Source organism: Lutjanus erythropterus, chromosome 16 (assembly GCF_056507025.1).
Source record: "Lutjanus erythropterus isolate fLutEry1 chromosome 16, fLutEry1.hap2, whole genome shotgun sequence".
Classification (NCBI taxonomy): Eukaryota; Metazoa; Chordata; class Actinopteri; order Lutjaniformes; family Lutjanidae; genus Lutjanus; species Lutjanus erythropterus.
In genome coordinates, this window is record NC_139332.1 from 33384785 (window position 1) to 33398700 (window position 13916).

At 43.0% G+C, this 13916-nt stretch overlaps 1 protein-coding gene across 1 annotated transcript in view; it reads right to left on the reverse strand.

Moving 5' to 3' along the window:
* ext1b (exostosin glycosyltransferase 1b) overlaps positions 1–13916 on the reverse strand; it is a 175565-nt gene that overhangs the window by 159205 nt on the left and 2444 nt on the right. The window lies entirely within an intron of this gene.

The following is a 13916-nucleotide window of genomic DNA, read 5'->3' on the forward strand; positions in this document are numbered from 1 at the left end:
GATGTCAACAAGGCACAAGCGTCCCCTCTGGAAAGAGAGCAAACTTTAGCACAATAGGACCCCTTTGGAGCGCCTGAGGGCAGCCCAGAACTTTTTTTTACGCCCCGAGAGTGGAAGTCAAACGGAGCCATAAAGCACGATGAACCAGACGGGGGAAAGAGCCCTTCCATCAGCCTGCCAGGCAGCCAGATCTGCTCCAACAAAACCCTCTTTCTCTCCTCAAGCCTTGGCCCCTTAAACATCGAGCCATGCACACATTCTTCAGTGACATAATGCTTTTTTAAGCTATTGCCCTCTTCAACTCCCCCCTCCTCCTCTTTGGCCTTACTCAGATTTCCCCCTTTTGCCAATTACTATTTAAATATGAATACCAGCAGAGGGGTTGAGTGTTTGTTTTCGCTCCTGTCGTGGTGAGAAGTGAAGGAGGGAGGTCAGCGTGGAAGCTGACGTCAACGATCCGCCGTGTCATTGATGTGCCGTAGGTAGGTGTTTACTGAACGGCCTCTTGGGGCCATAAAAGCTACCATAAAAACTGGCTACTACCCACCCTCCTCTCGATTCTTCACCCAGTGGAGCTGCTGCAGCGCCCCGAGGGAGTCCTGGAGCTCACAGGAGGCAGCAATGCTGACAATGCTGGTGGACCACACTCTAATCAGACTGCATTGTTTTCTTATTCAGAAGAAAATGTTTCTCTTTAAAAGTTCCCATGAAGTCAAAGTTGATGTTTAACTGTTTTATAACGTGTTTTCATTGGTATTCTTAATGGACTTTTAGAGTTTGTCATTCACTTGTTTTAAAAAATGCTGATGACTCAGTCCTCTATCAGGATGTCAGGGCTCAACAATAACAAATGGTTAACATGATTTTTCATGCAAAAAAATGTTTTCTTTATGAAGATTTCCTACTTTTCTGTGTTTATTAGCATATTTACCTTAACATCCTTGGATTTTAGACTTAACAATTAGACAGACTCCTGATGCACAGATACAGTTAGCAGCTTTTTTTGTTGCTAAAGTAGCTGACCATGACTATTAGCTTCCATTAGCAGGTGATGTAACCGGGCTCAGCAGCCTCCAAGTGAACATGACTGGTCACCTGGACAAACACAGTCTCTGAGGCCAGCAGGAAACTCAGTACCAAGGTCGTCTATGGAGTGTCCTGATTTACTTGTTGCTAAAGTAACTTAGCTGACTGCTAACTGACATTAGCTTGGTTGGCTGTGACTCAGCCCCGGGGGTAAACTCAGCTGTCTGCACCAGCTCCATGCATCTCGTGCCCCAGCTTCGTCTGACAGGCATTAACAGGAGCTGAATTGTTTATTTAGACTTCGTGTCTATTTTTTTGACAATACGCACACAACCATGAACCCGGTGCCCAGTAAAAAAGAGGCAATGAAAACGTATTTTTTCCACATTTTGAAACCTAGATGGATTGTCCTCCACAGCCCAACAGCAGCTCCCTCTGCTCCGGTTCAATCCCACAGACTCTCCTGGGAACTTCTTGAACTTTTTCTGCAGTGTTTTCATGTGCAAACTGTACATTTACTGCCACTCAACAACTTCACTGCTAAACTAACTAACTAAACTAATCCATCTGCTCACCAGCACCTGTGTGATCTGATCTGTCCTGACCGCAGCCACCAGTGCACTCTTTTTTCCACGCCCATTAGCTGCTATTGACAACTGTAAAAGTCAATCAATGTCCAAGACAAGTCCCTCCCTAGTTTTTACAGGAAACTCGTAAGCATGGGAACTTTAACTCCAAGCTCTGCCTGTGTTCAGTGTGTCAGAGTCTGCAGAGCAGATATAGGCCAGAGTTTCAGCCCACTGCCCCTCATTGATGAGATAACTCTGGTCAGGTGCTCCACAGCCTGAGGACCACAGAGTCATTCAGGAAGAGGGACAAATCCCCGGGAGCACTGAGACCAGCGGCAAACACCCCCGCACCCTCTCTCCACACTAACACACACACACACACACACACACACACACACACACACACACACACACACACACACACACACACACATATACACCGTGGCCTCTCATGCTCTAACACACCCTACGCTCAACAGTTTAGCAGTGAAAAGATAACAGTCATAAAACTACCACAGCCTCATTCACTCACAGCGAAACCAGTGTGCACTCGACTGCTGACATGAAGTGATGAAAGGGAGCACAAATGTGTTGCTGAATCAGAAATTGGAGCTTCGCATGGACCTAAATATACATCCATGTCATTTTTTTCTATACAAGACGAGCTAAGTTTACTTTAAAGTTGGCATTTCTCTGACCAACTTGGGAAAAACAACTCTAAAGTGACACATCTTATAAACACAATGGGGCAAATGCGCTTAAAAAAAAGTCTAAATCTGGGGTTGTGTTTTTGGCAATCTGACAATATAATCCTCTCCTTTTGGCTCTGTTTTAGTCTCCACCATCTCCTGAGGGCAATTTCTCTCTCTTCAGCCTATAGCTGTGCCGGGTGGATCGCGTACAGTAAGTTCATCTGACCTTTTTCGCTGAAATTAGCTGAGACAAGAGTATTGAGAGAGTGCCCTTAACCCATTCATCCACCCCAACCTCTTATAAACTTAGAATTTTTTGCTCTTTTCAGCTAAAATAAGGGGTTTGGGTGTGAATAGCCAAATAGCTGCTGTGTGCCTATTCGTACCCTGGTGCAAATAGACACTCCATAAATAAAACTGACTATCCATGCTTAATATAACAATATTGATCACATTTTTAAATTGCAATAGTTTCCTTAACTTGTCCAGCCTTAGCCTACCAAACACCATTTATACAATCATTTTCATTATCTATTAATCTTAGAGTTATTTGCACAATTAATCAAATACTCAACTTAATTGTGAAAAATATTCAATACAGTTTCTGATTTCTTCTTTTTTGTCCAACCAACAGTTCAAAACACTCACTCTCCATTTACTTTCACAAAAAACAAAGAAAAGCAGCAAACTGTTTCATTCACATACGGCTGCAACAAACAAATATTCTGTTTACTGTCATAAAGGAGTAAAAAAAAAACTGAAAATATGGACATTTCTATTATAAAATGACATAAATCAGTTATTAAATGAATCACCAGCTATTTTGATCCTTGATCAATTGTTGCAGCTCAACATTGAAGGAGCTTAAACCAGCAGATCGAGTTTGCTGTTAGAATTAATTAAAAAAAAAAAAACAGTGAGAGACAGAGATACTGGTTCTCAGACTGAATCAGTTAATGCTGAAGAAAAAACAACAAAATCCAAGGTGGCCGGTGGCAAAACACTGCAGCAGCTGAACGTGGGAATGTTGGAATGATGGAGTCGGGAATGTGCGCTCACAGCGGTGTTGCCCCCTGTCTCAGCATGCCCCGTGCCACACAGAGAAAACAGAGGGATTTAAAAAAAAAAATACTTCTACATCTCTCTGCCAAAAAAAAAAAAAAAAAAGGACAGATGTCAGAACTCACTGTGCTCGCCAAACCTGCAGACAGCAACCATATCTCCCTCTCATCCCGCCTCGGCAGAGGATTTAATGAGAAGCCAATCAGGTGTCTGTCCTGATCATCACTTCCTGCCTCAGCCAGTCACACACCTGTCTGGTTTAATTGAGTTCACAGGGACCCAATCAGCTCCTCGCTCTCGTTCTGTTCTGCTCTGTCAGAAACCGCAGCGACTCACTTACCTGCCTGGCTGCAAACTTTTTACATCAGCACTCGTTAAGGATGAGAGAGCATCAAGAGTGGCAGAGAGAAAAGGAGAGACAGCGGAGGGACGGGGGTTTACAAGTTTTACTACTGTGCCTCTGTCTCTTATTAATTCATCCCTCTTAAAACATTTCTTGACAGTCTCGGGGAGAGGAGGCATTTTGATGCCTTGTTATTCTTCACTCTTTCAATTACCGTAACCGCAAGCACAACAAGCCTTCGGATCTGTTTTTTTTTTCTTTCCTCCGGAGTGGAAGTGAGCAGCTTTTAATAGAGGAAATGATTCCAGGGGCCGGCCCACTGCTGTGCTAATACCCTCATCGATTTTCATTTTGGGGGAACCCTCCCAGCTGATCAATCTCCCTCCACCAACCAGCCGGCAGCTGGCCTGAGGGGGGGTGCAGGACGGTTCACTTGGGCTTCACTGTCTGATCCGGTGTGTGTGTGTGTGTGTGTGTGTGTGTGTGTGAGCAGAGTTCATGTCCACCCCTCCCTCCCTTCCTCCCCGCATCCACCACCACCGCCACCGCCGCCACCTCTGAGGCCAGGGGCGGCTTGGCTGTGCTGGTAATCCTTCAATGAATGTGGGTCAGTGCGCGGGGCTTTGCCTTCGTCACTCAGCGAGGGGACAGACAGAGGGGTCACGACCCCAGTCATCCTGCGTGCACTCACACACACACACACACACACACACACACACACACACACACACACACACACACACACACACACACACACACACACACACACACTTGTGTTCACACGCCCACGCACGAAGACAAAGAGCCAAACACAACAAAAAGGATGCACACAGACACAATCCATAAAAAAAGTCATGGATGGATGAGCAACCACACATGGACAAAACTCACACAGACGAAAACAAGCAGCAACACAAAGTTGGAAAACATCTGAGCCGACGTGAGATTAGTCGGCCTGAAATGACCGGGAGATCAATCGAGTAGCTGATCAACTTTTTTTAAAGCACAAATGCAAGAAATATCCTGGTGGTTTCATATCAAATGTGAACATCCTCTAGTTTTCTTACTCTTCTGTGACAGTTAACTGAATATTTTTGAGTTTTTGGACAGTTGGTGCTCAAGACAAAACAAGACATTTGAAGACGCCGCGCTGCTCTCTGGGAACCGATGGCCTGTTCTTCACTGTAAACATTTTATTGACCAAACGATTAATCTTGAAAATAATCAATATGTTATTGAGTGACGAAAATGCTCATTCGTTGCAGCCCTCGAGGTTAGTGTAGAAAACAGGGGAAACTGATAAACAGCTAAGACGAGTCTGTGCCCTTATGATACAAGATGCATCTCCAACTTAAATGTGAGTTATTTCTGTTTTATATGACTCTAAGTGAAGTATCAGTTTTGGACTGTCGTTTAGGAACTTGCGATGGGCATTTTTTACTATTTTGTAACATTTCACAGATGAAACTATTAAGCTAAAAGTCTATTTTTTTTTAAAAAAGTTAGCTGCAGCCCTGTGAAGACAGGATTTCTAATAACGCTACAAGATGAGCACTCAAGTTTATCACCACAAACTGACTGCTGAGAAAATGCCAGTTCTGAAAGAAACAGACGCGCTGGCAGACGGGAGGCACGACAGAAATACTGCAATGAAGCCGTGTTGACTTCCCTCATGTAACGGTGACACAGTGACTCGCCCCAGATAACACCAAATGAGGCTGAAGCAACTCAGACACACGAGAGACGAGACGGGTTCAAATGAGACGAGAGAAAGACGCAGAGGGAGCGAATGTCAGAGGGGACGTGAGATGGATAGACGGTGTGATAAGATAAAATAACAAACAAGAGGTTTAATCTAGTTAAAGGCTTAAATCTGTCTCTTACACGCACTCACACATGCACACACACCAAAATATCAAAGAGTCCTAATTAAGCTGCAGCGCATTCAAACTTATTATCCTCCACATCATTAACATTCTCCGTCACGAGCTCGACACTTTATCTAAGAGGGAGCAGGCAATCATGAAATATTCATGATTTATTAATCTGACTACAGAAAAACAAACAATGGCAACCCGGGGAGTGTGACACCCTCTCCTGCCAAACAGCGAGGTAGAAACATGACTGTGTTTGACACTCGCTCGGCGCTCCAATTCTCCAACAGGAGGAGTCCACTATCAGGCGTCGCCGCCGCTGCCGCCGCTCTGGCATTCAGGTGAATGGCGGTTATTCCCACTCATAATGGTGTTTGACTGAGATAAGGCGGCGAGGAAGGAAGTGTTGCTGGTTTTCTTCACTTGGCGCGGACTGGCTCCTGCCTCTCAGTCTGTGGCGTCGTGTCAACAAAATGTCAACCGCCGCGCCGTCATTAAGAAAAAAAGAGAGGGGAACGGGAATGTGGCGGGGAGCCATCGCGAGCCAAATCGCATCAGTGTTTCCATGTCGCTTTGATGGAGAGGAGGGAGAGGAGGAGGAGGAGGAAAGTACACTAAAAAAAACACTTTAGCTCATGAAAAGTGGGATCAAAAGCAAAAGTAAAAGATCTCAGGCTTCTTCTGTGCACACATAAGGTTTATTTCTCTCCAAATTTGTTTACAAATGTGTTAAAGTCTGAGTGCTTCTCCTCTGCCAAGATAATCCATCCACCTGACAGGTGTGGCATATACAGATGCTGATTAAACACCGGGATGCACATTGTGTCTTGGACTGGTCACAATAAAAAGACACTTTAAAATGTGCAAGTTCATTTTGAAAAATAAGACATTTATTGTACACTGACAGAGTTGCCTGGTCTGCAGTTTTTCAGTGAAATTGGGCTACTTCTGTTGCCTTGCGATGAAGTTTTTGTCTGCTGGTTGGGTGGACTTATTTTGCATGCAAATTCCATTGATAGTATCTATAAATACACATCCATATTTCCAAGTAAAACCATTTATTTCTACCTAAACCCTCCCAAACTGACTCAAGATCAGCATAGACCTGGCACACGTCAAGCAGACGCCCATGTTAACACACAAAAATGTGATGTGCCTGTGCTCTCTGCCTGCTGGCGCCACTTTTATTGGCCGTTGAGCTGGTTTTGGGCTGGTTTTGTCACACAGACCTGACAACCCTGGACACTGAGCTCAGGCTTTTTCACATAGGGCTACACATACCACCTTTTTTTTCCCCAGAGGACAAAGTCATGACTCACCGTACTCTGCCTCTGATGCAGAGACTCACAACCAATTGATTTAATCATTAATAATGAATAACACACAAAAACACACAAAATTTCTCTTTTTCCTTGTTTTTTTCTCATTTTAAGTTTAGTTACCTCGTCCAACAAGTGTTTCAGCCAGACAAAACGATGGCAAATGAGGTGCAGTTACTGCCATTTCCAGACCATCGATTAATTGCTGATTAATACATTTTAATCGGTTAAATTCTTAACAGTGAGTAATTGATTAACGATTGATCACCAGTGGTGTTTAATAAGCATCTCTGTTAGTGGGGTGGCGATGGAGAAGTGCTCACCAGCACAGATTTTTAAATAAAATGTGAAAAAAGAATTGTGTGCATAGAAAGTCTCATGTTTTATGAAAAATTGGAACAAAAACAAAACTATTTCATATTTTTGTTGAGTATAAAACAGCAAAGAGAGGGAAGGTACAAGAGAGGAAAGAGGAGGAGGAAGTACGAGTGTCTTCTCCCTCTCAGCTTCTCAGAGAATTTCCTCAAGTGGGGAGAATTTCTGCTGATGACACAGTTGTGGAAATGAAACCGCTGCGGCGCTTGGTTGACGTTACTGTCATTGACTCCTAATGGGAAAAAAATCCCGCCACACGCGCAATTTTCTGGACTCTCAATTTCTTTCATCCCAACTCACGCAGCACACCCCGACATACTCCGCACCGCACTATTATCACTCAATCTCACACCCGCTTGCTCTTCTTCTTCTTCTTCTCCTTCTCCGTCCTCTGTCCACACACACACTCTCAGACAAGTTTTCTGCATCTCCCCCTCTTGACTTTCTCATTCTCTAAATCTCTCCCGCCGCTGGCTCGCCGTCGCCCTTCCTCTCCGTTTCGAGTCCCACGGGTGACCTTGAGCGGCAGCTGCCAGTGAAGGAGTGAAGTAGCTAAAGTGCAAAGTCAATACGAGCCAACAAAGCTGGTTAAGTATTAAATGGGGGATGATGACGCTGCTGTTAGTCAGAGAAAGGCTTAACAAAGAGAAAATAAAAGGAGTGTGCGCGGCCCGACTTTAATGGAACACTCAATAGTAATAATGATTTACTTTAAGCAACTGACTCGTGATATTAGAGGGGACTGTATGCTGGATAATCTGCTCGCTCAGTGGAAGGAAGGAGCTCTCACAGTGTTTATATGCTGGGATTAATGTTAGGTTACAAAATGTTTAAGTGTAGGATAAATCAGAAAGATGTTTTAAATCCTAGTTAGGTGAAATAATACAATGAACAGAGTCAAATTCAAGCACCTTTCAAGCTTCTGCAGCACCTCACCACTACTGGAAATTACATTTATATTTTATATACTTAAAATTATTTTTTTCACTTCTTGATCTCATGAAAATCAGATGTTATTGTGCTATAAACCAGTGGTTTTCAGACTGGGGTCAAACCGGGTTCGTTCAGTGGCTTGTAGGGAGTCCCCAGCAAAAGGAAGAGTCAGATATTTTAACTTTAATCACATTTTTTGAAAACGGAGCATCAAAGGAAGAGGTGTGGTTGGCTGTTATCGTTGGCTGATCATTGATTGAGTGAAGACTTTAACCTAAAGTCCTAAAAACTTACTCAATAGGAGAAATTCCTCGATCAAACTCCTCTCAAATTCACGGTGTGGGTCAATGTAAATTAATTTGAGGATCTTTGACATGAAAAGGTTTCTGTTTCTGTTTCAGCAACAAAGATTGACGCATCAACGTCGTACAGAGCGAGGCTCGAGTGGAGTCATCTTCAGTTTTTTGCAATTAGGCTCTACCTGACTTGTTTTATTTCTTTATTTAAAAAGCTATTCAGTCTGAAAGTGATTTATTATGGAAGTAATTAGAGCTGCAATGATAAAACGATTAGTTGTCAACTATTAAATTAGGCCAAAATGTTTTGAATAATTTCTTAAGAAGGAAAGTCCAAATTCCATCTTCCGTTTTTTTTTTTTTTTCACTCCTCTATGACGTTAAACTGAACATCTTTGGGTTGTGGACAGAAGAAAATGCTTGATCATCACCGATGACTGACGTTTTCTGAACCCTTAATGAAATGTTTCATGACTAAAACAAGAAGTTCACGAGTCACACAATTTGACTTCCTACTTAAGAGAAACGAGAACTTAATTTCCAACTACAATCACAAAGTCAGAAGCAGCATGATTGTGCTAGTTAAAGGAGGTTTAGTCACCACAAGGCACAGAATTACAGCAAAATCCCACCTGACGTGAAATTTTTCAATTGTGGAGCCTGTAATAGCCTTTCACTGTCCTCTCCAGGGATCATTGTCAGAAAGCCCTGAAAACTCAGTGGATAATGTGGCCGTGAATGGGCCCTTTCATCAGCGCTCGGCCATGGAAGTGGACCAGAGTGACTCCAATTGAAAGCTATTGCAGCTAAGAAAATCAATTGAATAAATGTGCAGAGCGTGCGCGGTGTGTGGGTGGGTGGGAGCCGGTTCAGGTACCTATACGACTGCCCTCCTGCTGCATTCCTCTGTAGAGCAGCATTCCTCTGGAAGGCAGCGGGGTCAAAGGTCAGGAGGCAAAGACGAGCCTGGATAGCTCTGCAGCAGCAGCCTCAGCGGCGTGTGTGGGTGTGCGTTTGTGGTCGGCAGGTGGATGCATATTGATTGCAAACAACAGTAGCTAAGGCCAGAGCCCTCCGCATCCTGAAGTTATGTGTGAGGCTGCGCTCAAAGAGCATCCAGGTATGTACACATACTGTACAGCCAGTCGGCCTGCCTTGGCAACGCTCCCTAACAGCTGCTCTGACACGTGTGTGCATTCCTAAGTCTGCACCACAGCCAGCGTCCCCGCGAGGCATCGCCTGTCTGCCCTCAGCCTGTGGAAATGGAGCGGCCGCGTATAGATCCGTTTACCTGAGAGAGCTACGTCAGGGGTTTTTGCAAAGCGCAGGCCGGCACCCAAAGGGGCTTAAATTAGATTAAAATGAAAGGCATCCATTTGATTAAATCTAAACAGGCTGCTAAATCATAACGGGGGGAAAAAGAGCTTTAAAATTACTGGCTTCATCATGTTGCCAAATGCCAGAGAGGGATTATCTGAAGTGAGGTTGTATGAGGTACATTTCAATAGTCAGTTTTTTAGCTACAGTAGATGGCGGTGGAATGTTTTCACCACTTTACTTTGCTATCCTATTTGGATGGGAAACCACAAAAGTAAGGATTGCCCGCTTGCCTGGAACAAGTAAATTGCCTTGAAGGGCAACTCACTTGCCCGAATAAAAAAGAATTAAACATATCATGCAAAAATAGCAGAAAATGCTGTTTCGGCCGCTCAAATACAGAGATTTCCCACTTTTCTCTATTTATTGTGACATTAAATTGATTATCTTTGGGGTTTAGACCACTAACCAAACTAATCAAACCAAACTCCATTGGCAAAATGATTACTTTTACCTTGCAGAACTCCAGAGTTGCTGACCAACCGCTGCTTCGATTGGTTAGTTTGTTTGTGTTACTGATCTTTTAAAAGGTTAGTTTAGATTCACCCAAGCCACACAATAACACAAACAAACTATTAATCAAGGAAGCAGTAGACCAGCAACTCCCCTGTTCTGGGAGTTAAAATAACTAATTTTGCCTGTGGTGTTTGGTTGGGTTTGGATTAAGCAGATTTGGCTTATATTAACAGCATTTTCCCACCAGAAGAGTCTTTTCCACAGCAAAGTAAAGTGATGGAATCATTCTAAATATAGCACACACTTAAACTTATATTAATTTTTTAGGTGGACCTTTTATAAGTGGCTAAAATCCATTTTGCCCCTCTCTGCTTCTCCAAACTGGGGGCATGCTGACATCATATAATCAGAACTATTCCTCCAGCAAAATCAAGAAATTCGCTGAGAAGCACAGTATAACAAGCAAAATCAAACAGCATGCTAAACACCATAAAAGTGTAAAAATGGAATTGGATTTACTGAGTTTTAGCAGGGACAGAAATCAAATGCAGTATCGATGCTGGAAATGAAATGACTAACAGGCCGCAGTATCGACCCAAATAAATCAACCGTGAAACACGCTATACGGTGGAGAGAGCGGCCGGCGAGAGCTCGCCGCAATCAGCTGTTCGTCAATCAGCTGAGACGTTCCCCGAGACAGAGGAGGAACCTCTGGAGGGAAAACAAGGGCCGTATCCGCTGGGAGGCAGAGCTGTGAGCGGAGCGGAGCAGAGGTGGGCCGTCCAGAGACGACTGGAATGTCAGATAATGGATGACATATCTCTCTCCAGGTGACACCGAGCCCAAGGCATCCTGGGAGACGGCCAGGGAGAGAATGAGCGTGTGTGTCAGACAGACGGGGGGAAAAAAGGATGACGAATGGATAGACAAGTGCATGCTTGTGAAGTTTTGTTAGAGCTCCCTCTTTTTTTTTTTTTTTTGCATTATCAGTGTGTCTGAGAAGTTGGAGGTTCATGTCAAGTTCAAGGAGAGTCACTTCCTCCCTCAACCCAACGCATGTTTGCTTAAAAACCCACCATATCTCCCCCACAGGTCCTTTCTCTGATTGATCGGATGGAAATACGTGTAGGTTAACTTTCCATATGTTCCCCAGCTGTCCTTTCCCTTAACCTTGACATACACAGGTACGCACACCCACTGGGAATAATGTCGACAAGCTCTGTTATCACATGCCCGAGTTTATCCAGGCTTTCCAAAGGTACAGGCTGATAAATGTAGATCAAACCGATGTCACTCACACCTGACAGAGGAGTTCAACACGTAATCCAGCTATGTAAACATCAGACACCGCCTTCTATATTAAAAACATACCGAGCATTCAAGTACAGACTCTGATCCCAAAGAGTAGGGGGGGAGGGGGTCATTAATTACCACCTTGACAAAACGGAGACCTCCAAAATTAGAGGTAATCAGCTGTCCCTGGGGGCTAAGTGGAAAAGATGGCACTAACTCCTGGAAATGAAGGTGATAATTAACCCATTATGACTGATTTATTCGCAGTAAATCGCCTCATAATTCAACCCAACTTGTTACACACACCACAGCCCGCGTAAACTACACCGCACGCTCCATCGTCGTGACGAGGTCACCGTAACTCCGAGGCTAATTTCAGGGCGAAAAGGAAGGGAAAAAAAAACTCCCACAGTAGACTTTCACTTAATTTGCACTAAGTACAGGGTGCAAATCAAACGTGTCTGTGCATATCCTGGTAAAGGCTGCAGAGCTCCCATGGAAGGTGGTGGAGGTGGAGGGGTGGCAGAGAATTCCTTCATAGGAAAGGAGTGGAGGGGAGGATGGGGGGGGGAGTCCGTGGGAGCTAATAGACTGACTGGAAATCTTTTACTTCATTCTTGAAAAGGAGCAAGTAGGTGGAGTGGAGGGTAAAAACCAATAAAAAGGTTGGTTAACCAGTAAATAAAAAGTTAAGAGAACTATTTCAACTGTCTTCACTAAATTTTTGAGTCTAACTCTAACTTTTAATTAACTAAAGTTTTGCTGACCCATCATCTTTTGTAGAGATAACTAACTTCTGTTTTGGATAAACTCAATACTTGAAGTTTTGAAAAGCCCCCAAAATTCTGCACTTCAAAAACCGTTCAAACTGAGCTGTGAGTCTGATTTGATTTTCTGGGTTTTTGAAAATTAAACGTTGCAAAAGTTAAATCACTAATTCTGTATCTCAATCTTTGAGATACAGACTTGTTCGGGTTTCCAAAACTCAAAGTTTTTCTAAAGAAGAAAAGTTAATCATCTCAACAAAAGATTATGGATCTGCAAAAGTTTTTGAAGTTTATTTCTGAAAACTCAAAAATGAGAAAAGACCGCTGCCTTGAAACTATGAAACTATTTTATTTGTATGGTGGAAGAAGTACTCAGATATTGTATTCAAGTTAAAGTAGCAGTACCACAGTGTAAAAATACTCTGTTACACAAGTCCAGCATTAAAAATCTACAATCCAAAATATACTTGAACTACCAAAAGTAAAAATCCTCATTAAGGAGACAACGTTTCTCAGAGAGAGAAAGTGATTTTTTTTCCTGTCATGATTTCATTTTGCACGTAGCTGCAGCCTCAGGTAGTCAGTCAGAAGCAGACGGGTCACCATGAGGCAAAGCATCATGGGAATTATGGAAATTTTGAATTGTTTTCCATATATTGCGATATAAGACCCAAAATATACACCGTGAGACTACAAGCAACATTTGTAACAGAATAATTCTGTCCCACATGATGACTGTAACCATGGTCACCAGGAGGGTTTCCACTGTAATCCAGCACTTCTTAAACATACTGTATTCTGTTAAATCCTTTCTTTTTCTTTTGTTCATTAGTTCATCTGGTTGTCTTTTCACTCTCCATAAGTGTAACTGCACTTATTGTGCATTATAGTTACAGACTCTCTCTCCACCTCCCTGCAGTCGTATTTTGAGTGTTCTTTATTTGCAAGGAAAGAGGCTTTGCGTTCATAATTGTATACTCTGACATTGTGGCAGCCCTAAAACTAGCTAAAAAAAAACATGATTTATTAGGTTTTGATTTTATATTAATAATCTAAATCTGCAAAGTAACCAGTAACTAATGTTGTCAAATAAATGTAGTGGAGTAAAAAGTACCATATTGGCTCCCAAAATGTAGCAGCATGTGTGAGTGTGGTAGCATAAAATGGAAATACTATAATAACTAAAATACAAGAACCTCAAAATTGTACTTCAGTTGCATTCAACCACTGGAGCTGCAGTTGAAGATCTTTACAAGTGACTGGTTATGAGTCCCTAGTGTGATTTATGAGTCAGAAAGAGAAAAAGGGAAGTACACTCATAGTATATGGTAGTGGTTAACATCTGGGTCATAGAGGAGAGAAACACACACAAACACACACAGTGTGCCCAAGCGTGACAACCTTCAAGGATTCATGTGCGCAAGGTGCTCTTGTCTTGGATGTGGATGACAGCTCCATGCGCACTGATTTCGTGCGTAAAAGTCTAAAAACGTCAACAGAAACAACTTTTTTTCCAGCCAAACCTGGAGTGTGA